Raw genomic sequence first — 18,411 nt, forward strand, 5'->3', positions numbered from 1 at the left:
ACCCTCTGCCAGCTCTCGCAGGCATTTCTTGCAGGACCAGAGGCTCTCAAGGAGTGCCACATTTTTGCCTGCATGGATCAGGGCTTCCTCAAGCTCCACCATGTCCTCCTCCAGCTCCTGGGTGCAGCAGTGGATCTCACTTGCCGCCAGCTGGAAATACTGCTGGCAGAATGCCTGAATCTGGGTCTTCCCCATGTCCCACCCACAGCTGCCAGGAGGGGTAGTCTGCTCGTGCAGCCTCCCAGCTCCTCCAGAGATGGGCAAAGCAGTCCCCAAAGTGGGTGTCCTGTAGCAGGCTGATGTTGAGGCACCAGTAAGGGGCCCATGTGCATGGTCTGCCAGGCAGGCTCAGTTCTCAGCAGACCAGGGCATGGTCCGAAAGGCCCGACCGGATAATGCGGCTGCTGCGTAGTAACAGCAGGTGGTGCTAGGCAATGTACAGGCAGGCCATGACAATCTCACTAGCACTCATCTTTGCCCAGGTGTATTGGCATGTGTCAGCATGGAGAACCCGCCAGGCGTCGATGAGATCTGCCACCTCCAGCATGGTCCATAGCTTGCGGGCTGAAGGCAGGTGTGGCTCCAGCCCTGTCTGGTCTAGCAGTGTGTCAATGGTGCAATTGAAATCCCTGCCCACAAAGAGCAGGTCATCTTTCTCACTGGCATCATGCAGGAGGTCGCCCAGGGTCTCTAGGAAGGCTACCCTCTCTCTCCTGTCGGTGGACATGTAGATGTTGATGAGAAGCAAGCTCTGGTGTGCCAGGGTGACGTGGACATCAGCAGCCGGCCGGAGACAACCTCTCATGCCACCGCCGAGTCATACTGGAGCTGCAGTGAGAGGAGGGTCGCCACTCCTGTGATGAGGTTTGTGCCGTGGCTCAAAAATAAGCGGCCTTTCCAGGCAGCCTACCAGTCAGCTTGGACATACATGTCACTGTGTGTCTCCTGGAGGAAGGCGATCACCAGCCGCTTTTGCTGCAAGCCCTCCAGGATGGCTGTCCTCTTCACTGGATCTCTGCAGCCATTGGTGTTTAGCAAGGCAATGGTGGTAACTGCCATGGGCAAGAGAATAGAGAGGAAAGATAGGCAGGGTACTGACCAGAGAGAAGGTGACAGAGTCGGGCAAAAACCACAGAGACAGCGGAAGGCCTATTCTTGCCCAAACCTATTCTGTGGGCTTGCCTCAGCCCCACACCTTCCTCACCCGGGTCACCAGCTTCTCAAGCTGGAAGGCATGTTGATGTGTGCCCGAGTCCTGGCGCATGAGCCTTGCCATGTCGCTAGCGGCACAGACAACTGCACAAGGTCTGGACACCATTGCCGGATACTCTCTACCACATTCCTCTGAGTGCCTCATAGCTGGGCGCCACCCAGTATGGGTTCTCCATCAGGAGCTGGATGTTGCTGACTGAGAACCAGCAGGACTATACTCTGGGAGGGGACCTCCCGGTGAGACCGGTGAAGGTGCCTTCAATGGCCAGGCTCCCTAGCAGGCCTCCTTCAGCATCTGGGTCATGGACCATCTCCGGGAGATAGATCCCCATCTGCTCTGGGGGGCAAATGTCATCCCACTCCTGGGGCTGGTTGCAGTGCTCAGAGGGCAGGCACTCCATCTCCTCCTCATTGGGCTTGGTGGGCAGGGGAGCAAGTGGGGGGTGGCAGGGCCCTTTGTTGTCTCCTGTGCCTGATGCTGGGGAGGTAGGCACACTCTCTCTGCCTTGCCTCTCATAAGCCCCATGAGCTGGGATGGGGGCAAAGGGTTGCCAGATGTTGCTGGGACAACCTCAGTCATGGCCTGAGGTGGCGGGGTTTCCGGGGGGGCAGCCAGGCTGGGGTCAGGTTCCCTGGCTACATTTTCCCTGGGGCAGGCTCTTCTTTTGAAGCTCCTTTTTGCCTCTTGCTCTTAGCTTTCTTAGGAGCAGCTGGCACCTGCCCCAAAGGGGTTGGGCCAGGCTGCTTGGCGTTCACCACCTCCGGGTCCATCGCCTCGACTGAGGCAGGGGTGGAGGGAGGTGGAGGGGAGGTCTCGGTTGCTCCACGTGATGGGGCCCCAGTGCCTGAGACACTAGCCACCCCAGGTGGGACAGGGAGGGACTGGGAGGACTCTCAGCCCCTCCACCAGGTGGGGCATCAGTCACTACAGGGGCAGGAGAACCCTGGGAGGACATCCCAGCCCCCCCGGTGGCTAGCACCAGAGGGGTCTATCCCCCCGGATGGAGTAGGGGTGGAGGGGGGCTTGGAGGATCTCCCAACCCCACCCTTTGATGAGGTTCCCACACCAGAGGCAGACGCGCCATCCCCCATGCAGGGGGACCCTCGAGATTCCCAGCCCCAGTGCACACACCTCCTTCACCAGGCTGGGAGAGCTCAAGTATATAATGGGCGCTGAGTTTACCCAGGAGGTGTACCAGATGCTCTAGAATTCCAGAAGTTTTGCCAGAGCTCCAGTGCAGGCCTCTACCCCGACATGGAGAGAGGCGTGCACCCACAGGCCATGGCTGAGGGGAAGATCTGCAGAGACATTCCTGTGCCAAGTGCCCTGGCTGCTGGCAGCCATCCTGGGCAGGAGAGGGTTAACTCTCCCACAGAGGCTGCTACAGGGGAAAAAAAAAGCCTCAGACTGAAACAGCCCCAAAATCAGCCTTAAGGGGAGGGCAGAATAGCTCTGCAGCGGCTGAAGGCAAGTCCTAAGGCAGGAGGAGATGGCCGAGATGAAGGTGAGGGGCTCTGGAGGAGAGAGGCAGCAGAGATCAAAGGGAGAATGCAGGTGGGGTGGAGGAGGGGCAGAGGCAAATAAGGATGCCAACACCTAGAGGAAAAAGCTCAGAAAGTGGGGAAAAGGGGTGGAGAGGGGGTCCCCAATCACAGGCTGGGGAGAGGCAAGGTTTGCGGGGTGGGGAGAGAAACAGGGGGGGCAGAGATTTGGGAGGAATGCGCAGAATGGACCTGATCTGGAGAAGCTCAGAAGGGCTACACCTGTCTGTGGCCATTTTGAAAGAAAGAAAGAAAGACTTTTGACTTTTATAAACGTTTATTAAGGGGAAAGCGGGTAACAATCCAACAAAGAAAAACAAAATAAGGCCCATGTAGGGGCCCTGATGCAACAAACAGAGCCTGGGGCTTTCGGCTGCAAGGCCTGCCCTTACAGTCTAAAAACAAAACTATCCAGTACATCAGCCTGCTGAGACCCCTGCCAGTACCCCAGGAAGTGGGTACCAGTATCACAATGAAAAAACTAAACAGCTATGTTCAACACTGCACAGCACCCCCTGAATTACCAAATGTGCCCGAAAGGTGGGCACCGTCTGATGGATGACTGCATGCTCAAACTCCAGTGACAGGTGTGCCTGTACCAAAAACTGGAAGAACTTCAGGGCCCCAGCAAGGAAGTTCCTGCAGCTCTTGAGGGTGGCCATCTTAGCCTGGCCAAGGAAGAAGTGGGCCAGACAGATGATACTCTCACCAGCTGCCTGGTATGGGAAGAAAAAACAAGTAGGTAGCCTCTGAGAGGTCCAAACCTAGTGCCTCAAGCAAAGTGCTGAGGGCAGCAAACAATGGTGACAGCAGGGGACATCCTATGAAGGCATGGTTAAGCTCCTCCTCAACTCTCCCCAGACAATAGGGACAGGCCACTAATGCAGCCGGATTCATGTGGCAGATGAGAGTGCCATTATCCCATGTAGCGACCACCACTGGAGTTCACCATTTTGGAGGGGAAATGGGGAGCTTGTAAATTGTGTGCCAGGCGAGGAAGGATGGCATGAGTGCCAGTGCTGCCATATGCCTCTGACACATTGTGTTGAGACGAAAGGCAAGGATGCGGGCATGGTGCACCTGAATCACCCACAAATACAGTTGGGAGTACATCAAAGCAGATCTTGGTACCACTGTCAGGAAGCACAGGGAGAGCCAGTAAGGTGCTGGGCCCACCACCCAGGTTACTATCCACAACTGGGACAATGAGCAGTGGTGGAAAGGCTTGTCCAGGACATCCCCAGCAGGGAGGGCTCCGCATACTCAGAGGATGTCCTCCAAGGCACTTACTAGCATCCTCCAGGAGAATGGCCCGCACATCCCTTAGGAAGTAGGCAGCACAATAGACCAAGTGCATACCCAAACAGGTGTCCAGAGCATCAGCTGACAACCGGTCTGATTGGGTCATGTCAAGGAGGTGTTCTAGCCAGATGGTATGTGATGGGATGAAGGAATTGACAAGGCTGCTAGAAGCAAGGGCTGGGTTATGGACCAAGGGCTTCTGCAGTATCTGCAGAAACTGCAGATGCCTGGCCTAGAGCAGGAAGTAAAAAGCAGCTCTCCAGGCCTGTGCCATGCTTCGATAGAAGAGCAGGAGGAGACACCAGTCTAGGAGGGTGGGATCCAGAAGGAAAGGCTCACGGTTGAAACCGAGGCCCCACACCCAGTGCAAAAACAACAGCTAGCTGCTGCCAGGGGAGGGGGCCCTCACAGTAGAGGCCTTTGGAGATCCTGCAAGTGGAAGGCAGCCACCCTGCCCACTAGGTCAACTAAATCCTGTTCCCTCTCGGCCACTGGCAGATAAAGAACTCTTGGGATAGCCAATGGCTCTTATCCCAGAAGAGGTCTATGATCAGTCACTGGAGCTTCTTGAGAAAATCTAGCAGGGGTCCAACACGGCACAATGATACCACAATGTCACAACTGTTAGGTTCTTTATAATGAGGGCCCAACCATGGTAGGAGAGGCTGGGCAAATGCCAGTGCCATCACATGCCTCCCAGTTCCATGCTGAGAAGACCAACAGCCCAAGGAACACCCCTAGGACCTTGAGGCCCTCTTGATGCCAGGCAAGACAGGGGATGAGGGGGTTGATCCAAGGACCAAGAAGGAGGGTCCAGTTCACACAAGCCAAAGGGGTATGCTCATAGGCTTATTGACAGGTGACCAAGGACTGAACATTATCATTGGGTGCGAATGAGGACAGTCATATTGCCCACATATACCATCAGCCTGACTGACAAGCAGCCCACTGAGCTGGTGGCAGATGGAAGAGTTAGTCCAATCAGACACCGCCACAGTGTGTGGAGTAGGGGCTCAATTAACAAGGCATACAGCATTCCTGACAGACGGCATCCCTGGTGGATGCCCCTACAGGCCAGAAATGGGGCACAGAGCACGTCATTAACTTTCAGGAGGTTTGAAATGTCTCAATACAAGACACAGAGGGAAGAGGTGAAGATGGATGGGCCCAAAGCCAAAGGCCTCTAGGGTCTGAAACAGATATTCATGGCTGACCCAGTCAAAGGCTTTCTCCTGATCCAAGGAGACAAGACCAATGTTGAGACTGAAGAGGTCTGCAGCCATCAACAGGTCTCAAAGCAGGAACAGATTGTCCTGAAGGGTCCTGCCCAGCACACAGTAACTCTGTTCAGGGCCAGTGATTGAAGTCATAATGGTGCGCAGTCCATTAGCCATAGCCTTGGCCAGGATTTTGTAACTGGCACACAAGAGGGACACTGGTTGACAGTTTTTCATGCTGTCAAGATCTCCTTTCTTAGGCAGCAGGGTGAGAACCTTTTGGTGATAGCTGGTTGACATTGCCTGGTCTGTGAGACTCTCATGAAAGACTTGGAGGAAACGGGCTGAGGAGAGGCCAGAAGTCTTATAAAACTTGGTAGGCAACCCATCGATGCCAGGGTTTTTGCCTGAGGTGAGGTCCCTGATGGCAGCTGTGAGTTCCTCCAAAGATAGTTCTCATTCAAGATGATCAGCCTCTGATGAGCAAAGCCTAGGGAGGTCATCATGTAAGTGCCCAGAAGACTTTAGGCAAATTGGTTTAGTTGCAAACAGTTCCCGGTAGAAGGTGATGGAATGGCATCGGATCTTAACAGGATCTGCGAGCATTTCGCTGTCTGGGATCTTAAGATGATCAATGACTTTCCATGTGACTCGTCATTTCTCAAGGCTGAACAAGAAGTGAGTTGGGGCATCAGTCTCTGCCAGTTCTTGGCAGCGGGTGCAGAACTTCACACCCCAGGCTGCACTTTCTGCCAGCTCACTCAGACTTTGCCACCGGAGCTTAAAACTCTTGAGCAACACACAGGACCACCTCAAGCTGCTTCACAACCTTCTCTAACTCCTGAACATGGCAGAGGAGCTTGTTTGTTGCCAACTGCATGCTCTGCTGACAGAAAATTCTAATCTGCACCTTTCCCACATCCCACCACTGCTTCCAGGAGTGGAAGGTGGATCATGCAGCCTCCTATGTCTGGCAGAGTTGAGCAAAGCAGTCACAGAAGTGAGCATCCTGCAACAGACTAGTACTGAGGCACCAGTAGGAGGCCCAGGAATGTGTCCTTCCAGGTAGACTCAGAACACAAGAGACCAGGCTGTGATCTGATGGTCCTGCAGGGGTAATGTGACTGCTCCGTAGGAGTGGTAGGTGGTGCCTGGTGACATACAAATATTCAAGGCATGCCATGGAAAGCCCACCGGTGGTCGCCTTCAGACAGGTATACTGGGTCACATTGGCATGGAGATGGCGCCAGACATAAAAAATGTCTGCTGCCTCCAAAGTTGTCCAGAGCTTCTGGGCTGAGGATGGATGGGGCTCTAGCCCATTCCAGTAAAGATGTGCATTGACTGTCCAATTAAAGTCCCCACCCAGGAGGAGAAGGTCATCACCATCAGCTGCGCTCCACAAAAAGTCAGCCAGGGTCTCAAAGAAGGCAATCCATTCTCGCCCAACAGTGGGCATAGACATTAATTAGGAGGAGGTGATGTGTAAACAAGATATGAACAGTTAGCAGGCAGCCAGGGACAACCTCCCGGGTGACCACGAAGTAAGGCATCAGCTGTGGCAACAAAAAGATCATGACTCCTGTGTTGGGGAAGGTGCCATTACTTAGGAACATACGGCCCCTCCAGGCAGCATGCTACTCAACTTGATTAGCTGAGTCAGTGCGCATTTCTTAGAGTAAACAGCACAGGGAGGTGTCTCAGAAGCAGGAACTGGTTCCACTTCTGGGGTGGGAATGCCCCCAAGAAGGGGGGCATCTTAGCTAAATCAGGAGATGCCACCTCCCAAGGCAGGACTTCTGTCAACTTGTCCTTGGAGGCAAAATCAAAATCTGGCCCTGAGGAGGAGGAGCTGGACACATTTTACTCCCCTTTCTTTCTTTCATTCTGTAATTACAGTGCCTCAAAGCAGCCTCCTCACATGTCTACAGACACCCATTATGTTAAAAAATGCTTAAAGGTAATGCTTACCATTTGGAACAGTAGATCCTAATATATGCATGCACATATAGTATACATAAGCATATACTCTGTAGCATTCTATAAGCATATAGATATATTAAATAGCATTGCTAGTGTCAGGGGGATTTAGATTTTTTTTTAATTGGTCCAGGCTTAGTGCTAGGATTCTAAAAATCAAAAAACATGAAGCACTGCATAAAAGATAATTCCCTTCACCCTACCAAATCTTCATGGAACATGCTTATTACAGATCAAAATAAATTCATTGCAGACATATTCCATTTTAAATTAATCTTCAGGATTAACTCCAGATGGCTCTAAATAACAGTATGAATATGACTGAGAATTCACACAAGTAAATGTTTTTACAAGAACTATCCTTGTGCTTTTAGAGACTAGTAGAATATTTTCTTTTTAAAATAGAGATCACACAACTAAACATAGACCAGAACTTGTGAAGAAATATTCCTGACTGCAGTACTTAATTTATATTGGTAGATTTCTTGGGATATGATTGCTATAATTGACCAATGAGTCATTTCATATTCTCAAATCCAGCTGAGTAGCTGAGTTTGATCTTTTTGAAGTGAATTTTCTATAAGTTTCTGCCTGGCAAGCCTTTTTGATATATTGGAAACTGATTTTCATTTTCTGCATGCCTAAAGGGATATATCTAATTCCATGTCTAGTTAAATTAATATTGTATATCATATTTATCTTAATAAATGTTCTTAGAAATGCCTTCATCATATGCAAGGCTGGGACTGGATCTTAGATATTATGCTGATTGTGGATGACCTTGATTTACATTACATAGGCTAAAGTTGAGCAGAATAATAGTGTTTAAAACAACATAATTAACCCTAGCTGTGATAAACTATTTCATATGTTAAAACTAAATACCCAGTTTTTAAAACTGAGTATTTACCATTATGGAAAAATCAATTTCAAGCGCTAGCCCTTTTAGGATGCTGTTCTCAAGCTAAAATAAACTTAAAACCTAATAACCAACCATTACTGTTATCCTACAATTTCCCCCCCTCCTACCTTATCACTGTGGTGAGACTATATGCACACTTTAGCAGGAGCATAAATGGCAAACAACTATATTCCCATTTTATTTCTTAGATTTCATAGATTTCATAGACATTAGGGCTGGAAGGGACCTCAGGAGATCATCGAGTCCAGCCCCCTGCCCAAAGGGCAGGAAGTCAGTTGGGGTCATAGGATCCCAGCAAGAGAAGCATCCAATTTACTCTTGAAGGTGTTCAATGTAGGTGCTTGAACCACCTCCGCTGGCAGACTCTTCCAGACCTTGGGGGCTCGGACAGTAAAGAAATTCTTCCTTATGTCCAGCCTGAAAAGGTCTTGCAGGAGTTTGTGACCGTTCAACCTCGTCATCCCTTGGGGCGCTCTGATGAACAGACGTTCCCCCAGATCCTGGTGTTCACCCCGATAAACTTATAGGTGGCCATCAGATCACCCCTGAGCCTGCGCTTTTCCAGGCTGAAGAGTCCCATGGCTCTCAGCCTGTCATCATAAGATCTGTTTTCCTGACCTCTGATCATGTGCGTGGCTCTCCTCTGGACTCTCTCAAGCTTCTCCACATCCTTTTTGAATTGTGGAGCCCAAAACTGGACGCAGTACTCCAGCTGCGGCCTCACCAAGGCCGAGTACAAGGGGAATCCATTTCATGGATTTTTGTTGTTTTTTTTACTTTTAGTCTCTCAATTTTCATGCACAGATTACTCTCTTGAAAACAATTCCACAAGTCCTACAGGGAAGGAGTGTCAGAAAGACAAGAACTCATTGTAATTCAATGAAATTTTCTGCAGAATAGGAAGAACTTTAAAGGTTAGGAACCATATGTGTTGTGAATTTTTAACATGTATATACACATTCAGCTCTAGGATTTTGAATAGGGAGGTGCAGAGGGTGTGGCACATTATCACACATTTTTTCTGCAATTAGAGAGAAACTGGGAGGTTTACTATGAGTCTAGGTCTATATTATTTAGTTTAAGATCAAAGCAAAACTAAATGTAACTTTACTGGAATGTGCAGTAATTTGCTAAAGCAGTGGGGGCCAACAAAACGTAGCCTTCTTGACCATCTTGACAGTGCATCCAATACTTCAAAGTCAGTCGTTTCCACATGAGTTAGTATTCACTTGAGTGAATATTGCAATACCTAATTTATTTATTTTTTAGCTAGAGCTAAAAACAGTCAGTGAAATAGAAGGAAGATATTATCAGGAATGGCTAACAGAAAAAAAATTTGGAAGAAAAGATAGCTTGAATAGTGGAAAATCAAAACCATTGAGAAGGAGAGATGGTTGTTAATACCTATGGAGTGAAGAGAGGCTATCTAAAATCAAAATGGGTGCAACTGCACCATTGTACCTCTCCTGCATCTGTCCCTGTATACAGTGGATGTATCTACATGAAATGCTTTGCCACTAAGCAGACTAACTGACTGCACAGTAAAGTGTCACCATCTACACATGCATGTGCTTACTGCACAGTTAATTCATCTGTTGTGTAATTAATTTACTACCTGCAAATGCAAGTAGCAAATTAACTGTGCCATAGTAACTGTGCAGTAGCACACATGTTGATACTGACTGGGAGGAAATTTGCTCCTGGTCAGCCCCACAACTACGGGGTCACCCTTGGGACTTTGAGATTCTCCAACCTGCCATTTAAAACTCTGTGATAATGCCAGGGGCCTCTTCCACCTGCTGCCTGCCTCTGGCCACTGGGTCCTACAGCAAAAGCCCCAAGCTAGCTGCAACACCCTGTCTGGACCCCAGCACTGGCACCCAGCCCAGCCCCATCATCTGCCTGCCTGTCCCATGCCATGCCCCTGTGTTGTGCACTGTAGGCACTCACCTATAGCCCTTGAGGGCTATTGAGAAAATCATGCTGGTGTCATCCCCAATGCCACACACTGCCTTCCAAGCACCAGACTGCAAACATTTGAGCCTGACGTCCAGAGTCAATTCAGGGTGAGTACTCCAAAGCTTTCTATGAGGGTCTAGCAGGCAGCATGTGGCAGTATGGGCATGACTAGTTGGTATTTCAGCATTGAATAAAGGGCAAGACAGTGTTGCCACAGTGGGCCAGCACCTGTCCTGCCAGCTCCAGGTGCACAGGCCCATCCAGGAGGCCAGCCCAGGGATGGCACAGCCTACCATCATAAGCTCTATATCCTCCCCAAAGCAGGTTGTTGCCCTGACAGCCAGACACCATGGACTTGCAACTCAGGATGCCACCAGGAAGGACATGCTATCACTGCCAGCAGGGATAAACTCAGGGCACTGGACATATCTGTCACACCCACCCAGAAATATTTGCACTGGGAGGAGGGCCCTTTCCTCCCAACCCTACCCCCTACCTCTTCCCTGCTTCTGCCCCGCTTCCCCACCCAGCCTGGCTGAGCACCCACTGGTCCTCAGAGTCCCCCCTTGCCCCTGCCCAGCATGAAAAGGAGGTGGGAGGCAATATAAACTTTATTGATCAGCCATTGCCCCCTCAGCTAAGTAGGCAGGGGCCTCTCACATGTGGAAAAATGCATCAATGCTTGCAGTGATGTTGTCTTTGGCTGTGGGGGGCATGGATGCATACCATCAGAATAGGTATCCCATTTGGTAGCAAATTTTGCATGGAAGCATGGGCTTGGCCCCTTCACTTCTGAAGCCCACACCAAGCTCTCAGGTTTGCCTGGAGCATCATAGTGATAAGCAACAGCAGGGCATAGTGTGTTGGGCACCCCTTGGTCCACTCAAAAAGCTCATCATGGTGTACCCAGGAAACTTTGACCAGGGGCATATATGGCGGGGGGAGGCCTGCCTTGGGGCTTATCTCCAGACACCCCCCCTGGAGAGAGGGTGGGGACACCACCATTTCCATGTCCCAGTTGGCTGGGAGCCCATCACCCCCCAAGACCTGGTGCTGTGGGCCTGGTGGCAACAGAGGAAATAGCTTGGCCTGCAGGAGGAGAAAGGGGAAGATGATCTGGAGCCATGGAAGCAAGTGCTGCCAGGAGCAAGGCCTATCCCAGCCTGGGAAGAGGGCAGGGAAGGCAGGCTGCCCTAGGGTCCCCTCCATCCAGCCCATCCACCCGGGCCTACTTCCACCATTCACCCCAGCCCTATTCAGCCAGAGCAGTGGCCTCTCTTGCCCCTGGTCAAGCCCCCACACACTGGCCTTGCTGTGGAGTCCACATCTGTGGCGGTGTGGCCAAAGGCTGAGGTGCAATTCCCACTGTAGTTCACTTGGATGGCCAGCCACGGACTACTTCCCCACTGTGCACCCCCAGCATCATACTCACTGTAGCTTGCACTTCTGGTACCAGGCGTCCTCCACCCACTGTACCTGCTCTGCTCATGCCTCATGGAGGAGCACTCCCTGGGCCTCAGATGTTATGCAGCATGTAGGCTTTAACAATGACCCAGAGGATGTTGGTCTCCACAACCTTGGGGCAGGTGGTAAGGGTACACCAGCATCCCTTCAAGTGGCTGACAGTGAAGACCACTACCGTACTGGTCTGGCCCCAGCACCTATTGACATATGCCTGGTGATGGTCCAGGTATCTGGTATAGGACCCATAAGCCAAGGGAGGTGCAGGTAGGCTGGGTTCCTGATAAGGAGGGGAAGGACCATCACCTCATCCAGCTGGAGGTCCAGCACCCCCAGCAGAATATGCTTGCTCTCCACTAGGACTGATAGTGTGGAATTACAAAATATGAGGGCATCACGGGCGCTGCCAGCTCTTCCAGCGCTCACATTGGTGAAGGCACTGTGGTGATTGATGATGGCCTACAGCACAACGAAAGCCCCACCAGCTGTAGTAGGGGTGATTGCTGTGGGGCAGGCAGAGGATGGGGATATGGGTCCTTGCCCTGAAGAAGTGAAGCAAGCCTAGGGCACAGAACCCTGCCACCACTTCAGGGGTTCATGGACCCAGAGCCCAGTGTGCCTCAGAACATCCTGGAGGGCACCACAGACCTCAAGGATGGCCTCCCCTGTGGTCATCTTGTCCACACTGAAGTTGACATAGCTCAAGGCTGGTGGGTGTGGTCAGCTTCAGCAGGAAAATGGCCAGCCAGGTTTCTGCAGGATGGGGCAGCCACATGTTGGTGGCCAACTGTGTTATGGGCAGAACTGCTCAAGGAGGTCATCCAAAAGGAATCCAACCTCTGTTCATCTTTCCAAGTGCTCTGGATGTCATGCAGCTACTAGTTCTGGCTGGCCAGACAGGCCCACAGGTGGCAGTGCTAGAGCCCCAGAAGCTTGTGGATGGCACTGGTGGTGGTGTCCACATGCTCATCATCAGCATCCCTGCCAAGGTTCAGGCTCAGGCCAGAGGCTGGGCAGCATCAGCACAGGGGCAGTGGGCCTCTGATGCAGTGGCAAACCTGGCCACATGGCCACACAGCATGGAGAGACAGGCAGAGCTGAGACTGACCTAGGCCAGATGGTGGTCACCATGGAAGCAAAATGCAGTAAACAGGGTGGAAACAATAATGGGTGTAATTAATACAATAAGGATTGAAATCAGGGATTGTGGAAGAGCTCCTTATCATTTTTCTCAATCAAAGGCTAATCCAGAGGGTCACCCTGGATTCCTGCATCTCACTTTGATCTCTGCATCCTCTCAAAGTTGAAAACCAACTGCCCAGCAGCAGCATTTCTATTCAGGAAGCACTGAGGGAGTCAACTGATTTCATAGCTCTGTATAATCTACCTGATTCCTACTTAATCTCTTTTCATTCAATGGGTGTTAATAACCCTTCCCCCTTTTTAATGGTCTTGATCTTTCACTAAGCATGCTATCCTTTCTTGTGCCATTTTCCTGTATGACAGCTACTCACAGTAATTCTCCAATTTTGCAGCCTGGAAAGCTGTTTTTGCTATAGTTGTGCCATATTCTATGCCCTACTTAAATTGGCAAAACATGTCAGATTGAAAAATCATACTACAAAAGAAGTTTATGAAGGTACCTGTCTGAAAGAAAAAGTATTTTGCAGGTATAAAACATCTGCTTTTGAGGGACGACTGAGTGGTGAATTAGTTATAAAATTGAGAGTAAATCTGAAGATATTTTCTGATCATTTCTGTATCTCCATTGGCAAGTTAGTGATATCACCATGTAAGACCTTTTCATAAATATACCCCAAAATGCAAAGAATGAAATTATAGAACTATGTCAGGTCATCATCAGAAGAGAGCTACTAAATGAAATAAATGAGCCATGGTTTCTTTACAGTATTAGTCAAGGAAACCACAGGCATTTCAAATGTAGAAGAAATGTCTGTGTATGCATAGTATAACAAAGAAGATCCTGTTACATTTTGTGATGTTTTCTTGAACATTTACCAATGCTTATGAACTTACTGGTGCCAATTTGCAAAAATGATTTCAGATTTCTTATGAAAAAGTAGCATAGATATAACAAAATTGAGGGGGCAAGGTTATGACAGAGCCACCAATATATTTGGGGCATAAATAGTGTATAGATATTGGATATAATTTTCCAAAAGCCTTTTAAAGACATTATGTTTCTCATGCTCTGAATCTCACTACTCTGAAATCTTAAACAATATCTGAAATAGAAAATACCTTAGGCACTCAGAATGAAGTCAGAAGTTGTGTTCAAGAATCAGCCAAATGAATGAAGTACCTGACAGATGCTATAATTTCCATGTTCTCTGTGAGTAGGAGTAAATGCTCACAAAATGTGTGCGCCATTAGGTGGGTGCAATGAAAAGACAATACCATGGTCTTTGCTGAGCTCTATGACACTTTTACTATCATGCTGGTGACAATGCAGACTGATCATGACAAAAATATCAGAGATAAAGCAAATCTGTGCTACAAAACCAAATATGATTTTGAATTTATTATCAATTTGATTGCTAAATCACTATTAGGAGACACTCTTTCACAGTACAAGGAACTTCAGAAAATGAATGCTGATATTATGAAAAACTGTAACCAAGTGAATGTAAAAGTTTGGGATGTTTGAAGATAAAAGGTCTAGATCTAAGGATGAAGTTACAGAACTATTTAATAGCAGTCAATCTCAGTGAAAAGGGACATTAAGTAAAATTACTTCTCCTTGTGGTCTGGCAACAACATGCAATATTGCATGTAGCAGTGTTGAGGGCTACTTTTGAATTAACGTCTATATCCCATTTTTGGATTGCATGATTCAAGAACTGAGGCTGAGATTTACATCACATGGCAACACTGAAATAGATACAGGCATTCTAATACCTCATTTTTCAAGTCAGTATCCATCTGAAAAGCTTAGCTGTGTTTTAGAGGTATATAAGAAAGACTTGTCGGGTTGCCAGAATGTATTTTTGCAGAATGTATTTTTCAAATATGGAAAAAGTAGGAGGGCATGGGAAAACACAAGACTCCTGGGGGTACACAAGGTGTCTACTTTGTGCATGCCCCACCACCAAACAAATGTCATAAAGTAGGGGTTGGCAAGCTTTTGAAAACAGGGGCTGTGTCTTGCAACCCACCTGGCACCATGGGCCTCCTCCAACCCTTCCAGCAACAGTGAGCGGAGGCTGAAGTGAAGAAGAGCAGCCCTGTAATGGGCTGGAGTGGCTAGAGGTGAACTGTGCACCATTAGCAAAATGAAGATTGGATCAAATGGCTGGGGAATTGGTGTTCCCTTACTAAAATGTGGACTGGATCAGACCTTCACAGGTCAGATTCAATTCCTCTGTGGGCTGGATCTGGCATGTGGAACATAAATTACCAACCCCTGATCGAGTGGTGTTGTATGTGAATCAGGTGTGTCATGCTTCACTGTGGTACACCCTAACACAGTCCAGACCTGGTGCAGACATTCCCAATATGGTTAAGATTTTACAACAATTGCCTAAAGTACTTTTAAAGACAGCATTCCTTTTCAGACAGGTACTAAAGTTCATATTTAAGTCGCATCAACTTCATACGCATTTATATACATGCTATCCTTACTTAGAAACTTCAGTGATTACCCTGTAATCAACTATGCTAACGATCCTGCTATCTTTATTTTTAGCACCTGGGATTACTCTCATTTCAGCTGATATTCCATTTATTCTATTATTAGTTTACTGTTTTGAGATTCGGTATGAAATTTCTTCTTTTCCTGTCTGCAAGTTTTAATGTTAACACTCATGATATTTTTGGTGAGGCTGATTCCTTTTAACTGCTTCCCAGTCTCTTACAAAACAATGTGCTGCTTGAGGGGGACATTCTCCATCAGATACAAAGTTTATCTATAAGTTAAAAAGAATAAAAATGTATCACTTAAAAGTGCTGTTTGTCTTCTCAAAGGGCTGCAGGAAGCCTCTTTGTAGAAATTGTGAAGCTTTTCAAACAGCTTTTTAAAAGGATTTTTTTTTTTTAGTATTGGGACTTTGTCCTCCTTGTTCCTTTATGTAAAAAGGCAGAGTGTTTAAAATAGGAAGAAAGTTCTTAAAAGCTTTATCTGCCACAGGTTTCTTTCCCTTTGAGCTTGGATAACTTTATTATATATTTTTTTGTTTTGCTCCTTTATCTTTCATGAGGTTTTCCATAGTCCTTGAGTGCTGCAGAGAGGCTGGTGTGTTTCTGAGATGCATTCTGCCAATATTGGGTCAGATGGTTAATAGGAGTTAGATTGAGGAAACTGTGCTTCCTGTTTATCAGACCTGTTTTGCATTTATATAAGCCATTGTGCAACTTTCCAGGGTAAAGCTCCATTTGAAAGATTCCTGACTTTTAAAGCTTCCAGACAGTTTTTAGACAAATGCTGGCTCTCTTTCAGCCAAGAGCATATCTTTTCACTCCTCTGACCTGGAGGAGGTTTATCCTAACTAATTGTGGCTGTATATTACCACATTGTCATGGATCAGTTTGTAGGGGAGAACAATCCTTTGAGCAAAGGAAGTATTTGCTGTAAACAATGTAATGTTGTGAAACAGATCAGTGCAAATGCTTGCTTTGGATGCTTTGTAGAAGCATCATCATGATTTGAATAATAGTATATACAATTAAGGACAGTAGAATATATATTCATGAGCTGTTTCCTAATTGATCAAATGCAATGCCAAATTACATTGGGTGTGCTTGAAGAAAACCCTACAGTACATTTAAAAAAATACCCTCCCAGTTTTCAGAGGCTGATAACATTTGTCTTTATCGTATGATTACATGTTTGAGATGATACATGATACATATTTTTAAAGTACAAGTTTCCAGCATTGCCACTCCTGAATAGATAGGCAATCCATAGCTTGCTATAAGAAATAGAACAGAAGATACCTGTGAACCGTATTTCACAAAAAGCTAACATGTCTTGGGACCAGAAAGGAATACTTGCATATATAAGCATTTACCACTTCCCCATCATAAACAGCACTACAGATAGTATCCACCATATCTGAAAAGGTAAACATCTGAAAGTGAGTTAGGCTGAAAGGCAGTTTCATCATTCAGGGCAGAGATGTTACAGGACAGACACCCTGAGGGGCAGTGGCCCACAAGGCAATATCAGTAGCCAAGCTGGTGGCACCAGGTCCAGCAGAGTAGCTGCTGGTATTTTTAATCCTTCTTGGGTTAGCACCTCGGTCTAACGTACCCATACATTGCTGTGCTATTGAGTCAGGGAATGAAAATATAACTCCAAGGTTCAGTCTTGTTAAGACCCTTCCATTACAGCTTTTTTATTATCTACAAAACAATAAGGAAACTACAAAAAAGCAAATCAACTGCAAAACACTGAACAATAATTCCCTCAGAAACCTTATCCAGCCAGGAAGCAGGAAGGTGCAGAGGAAAGAAGAAAAACAAACAAACAAAACAAAACAAAAAAACTCCTCCAGCTTTGACTCAGTTGCCTCCTTCTTTTATCCTTTGCCCCAAGGATCTAAGTAATCAGCTGACAACTGTTTGCCCTTTTGTAGACTGCAGTGCTTTCACCTTGTCACAAGTGGTCATATTTTTAGCAATATTAATGGTGGAGTGAAGTCTGTAAGTAGCTCTGCTGCTTGGAAATGTATATTGCAGGGTAATTTAGAAAAGCGAAGAACATCTAGAGGAAAAAACGTATGCTGCTTGCCAGAAATTTACTTCACACATTTCTAAAATAATAGAAATATATATAACAACATGCAAGAACTATCAAATAAACAAATACAAAAACTAGAAATAAAATGATCCTTTATGTAGAAAATATGATACATGTAGAAATTGTGTCAATGTGTCTGTTTGTCTCCTGGCATGTTCATGTGCTCTAAAACATACATGAGCATCATTTTACTAGAGTTAATTTTCAGTATGAACTAGTACACAGCATATACAGAAAAACTGAAATCATTATGGTCTGGAAAATAAATCAAAAGAGGGAGGCAGCACTCTAAGAGCAACAGGAAAGAGAAGCTCTTAGATGCAAGGGATGCTATCATATTATAGTAACTGAAGCAGATCAGTACTGAAAAGTTAAGTGGAGAAGGAGGTAGGCCTCTTCCTGTGTTTCAGACAAGTCACCTGCAACTTTCCCGGCTTCTGTGAACTAAATTGAGCCATGGAAATATATTTTTTTATGTGAGTAAAAAATGGCCCCAAACAACTGACTGCCTTGCAGCATCTTGCATTCCAGTTATCTCTGTAACAATGAGGACAGAAAAGAAATAGCAGTTTAGAAAGCTAAACAATTAATGTTACAACTAGCAATTTTTCCCAAATTTACTAGATTTAAAAGAGAGAGAGAGAAAGCAGAGCAGCAATGCCACAAGAAATCACGTTTTCAAAAGGGATTCATCCTAGCCTGTCTACTTCTGCAATGATGTCCATTTTGGTCCCATTTAGTAGTCTGTTATTGCCATGCTATCTTAACAATGTTCATGCACACAAATATTTGTGTACAAACTGGTTACAAATAAAGTGCTTGTTTAATTGTATTAAACAATTAAGTATGTGTGCACAATGGGTGCAGACAGAAGTGAAAGTTTTTGTGTAATGTGGCCCCTGAAAATTCTCTACAGCCATGATTTAACACACATGCATGGCTGCAGAGCACCTTAAAAATGGCTGATGGCCCACAAAAAAAAAATAACCCTGGTTAAATCAGGCATTACATTAAGGCACTTAAAAGTAGAGCTCCTTGTAGAACTTGTGTTTCCTCCA

The 18,411-nt window shown here is 47.0% G+C and overlaps 1 pseudogene; it reads left to right on the forward strand.

Moving 5' to 3' along the window:
* The first annotated feature begins 2,711 nt into the window (after nt 1-2,711).
* On the forward strand, nt 2,712-17,251 carry LOC149864209 (zinc finger MYM-type protein 1-like; annotated as a pseudogene).
* Nucleotides 17,252-18,411: the final 1,160 nt, after the last annotated feature.

This window comes from Crocodylus siamensis, chromosome 5, assembly GCF_052110815.1.
Source record: "Crocodylus siamensis isolate JL-2025a chromosome 5, ASM5211081v1, whole genome shotgun sequence".
Taxonomy (NCBI): Eukaryota; Metazoa; Chordata; order Crocodylia; family Crocodylidae; genus Crocodylus; species Crocodylus siamensis.